Raw genomic sequence first — 1,986 nt, 5'->3', positions numbered from 1 at the left:
AGGTCAGAATAGATATGCTTCTTAGGGTTTCTAAGACAATTTTTATTCGACATAAATATAGATGGAAGCGTAGAAAGAAATCATTTTGTAAACTTCAGATCGGAGGTATCAACAAAAATGTTGGGTTTTTTTTCTTCCAATTGTCGGTCTCATTTTTAAGAAAATAATTTTGTTGGGGGCTCGTACAACCCTTATCACAATCCATACGTCCATCTATTGTGTCAAGCACATTTGTACATTTGTTGCCATCATCATTCTCAAAACATTTGCTTTCGACCTCCCAGGATCGTATCTGGAAAATAGCTCGTATTCTGCCAGCTTTGGAGACAACAGGGAAACAAGCCCATCAGATCCATTCCATTCCCCGTTTTCTCAGTAGCTGGTGCTTGGAAGAGACTCTGCGACAGTGTTCAGGTCCTGGGCAGGGAGGCCTCCTTCCAGGACTCTCTTGACCCAGGTCTGCCTCTTTTTTGAAGGCATCATGGCTGCCCTCAGACCCTTGGTGAAGCCTAAAATTGTCAAAAAGAGGACCAAGAAGTTCATCCAGCACCAATCTGACCACTATGTCAAGGTTAAGTACAACTGGCGCAAGCCCAGAGGCATTGACAACAGGGTGCGGAGGAGATTCAAGGGCCAGATCTTGATGCCCAATATTGGTTATGGGAGTAACAAGAAAACCAAGCACATGTTGCCTAGTGGCTTCCGTAAGTTCCCGGTCCACAATGTAAAGGAACTGGAAGTGCTGCTGATGTGCAACAAGTCTTAGTGTGCAGAGATTGCTCACAACGTTTCCTCCAAGAATCGCAAAACCATTGTAGAAAGAGCAGCCCAGCTTGCCATCAGAGCCACCAATCCCAATGCCAGGTTCTGCAGCGAAGAAGAATAAGTAGATGGCCCATTTGCAAGTTTTATTTGTGTTAAATAAAACCATAAATGAAAAAAATTTTGCTTTCTACTTGAGCCCTTGGTATCAGCTCCTCATTTCCCCCCACCCTCCCTCCCTCATGAACCCTTCATAATTTATAAATTATTATTATTTTTCATGTCTTACACTGTCCAAATGTCTCCCTTCACCCACTTTTCTGTTGTCCATCCCCTAGGGAGGGGGTTATATGTAGATCATTGTGATCAGTTCCCCCCTTCTCCCCCACCTTCCTCTTAACCTCCTGATATGGCTCCTCATTATTGGTCCTGAGGGGTTTATCTGTCCTGGACTCCCTGTGTTTCCAGCTCGGATCTGTACCAGTGTACATGTGTATATCCTCTGGTTTAGCCAGATTTGTAAGGTAGAATTGGGATCATGATAGCGGTGGGGGAAGAGAGGGAGGAAGCATCTAAGAACTAGAGGAAAGTTGTATGTTTCATCATTGCTACACTGCACCCTGACTGGCTTGTCTCCTCTCTATGATCCTTCTGTAAAGGGATGTCCAGTTGCCTACGATTTTTTGTTCTTTGATGCCTGATACCGGATCACATCGACACTTCATGATCACACAGGTTGGTGTGCTTCTTCCATGTGGGCTTTGTTATTTCTCAGCTAGATGGCTGCTTCTTTATCTTCAAGCCTTTAAGATCCCAGATGCTTTATCTTTTGATAGCTGGGCACCATCAGCTTTCTTCACTACATTTGCTTATGCACCCGCTTTGTCTTCAGTCGTGTTGGGAAGGTGAGCATCGTGGAATGCCAGTTTAATAGAACAAAGTGTTCTTGCATTGAGGGAGTACTTGAGTGGAGGCCCAATGTTCATCTGCTACCTTAATACTAAATCTATAAATATATGCACATAGATCTATTTCCCCATCATCATATATATATTTAATATGTACATGCCTGTATTTAGACCTCTATAAATGCCCTTTGCTTCCTAGTTCTTTCCTCTATTTCCTTTTACTTTCCTCTTGTTCCACTATCATGTTCAGCCTTCATTTGGGTTTCAGTAATTCCTCTCGGTTACATTGTCCTTGATCAAGCCCTACCAGGCCTCT

At 43.4% G+C, this 1,986-nt stretch overlaps 1 pseudogene; it reads left to right on the top strand.

The window, feature by feature from the left end:
• The first annotated feature begins 481 nt into the window (after positions 1–481).
• On the top strand, positions 482–886 carry LOC101651829 (annotated as a pseudogene).
• The last annotated feature ends 1,100 nt before the right edge of the window (positions 887–1,986 follow it).

This window comes from Echinops telfairi, unplaced genomic scaffold (assembly GCF_000313985.2).
Source record: "Echinops telfairi isolate 266 unplaced genomic scaffold, ASM31398v2 ScPeMD7_1;HRSCAF=3_0, whole genome shotgun sequence".
Lineage (NCBI taxonomy): Eukaryota > Metazoa > Chordata > Mammalia > Afrosoricida > Tenrecidae > Echinops > Echinops telfairi.
Note: the sequence above shows the minus strand (reverse complement) of the source record. Positions and strands in the feature narration are given on the sequence as shown.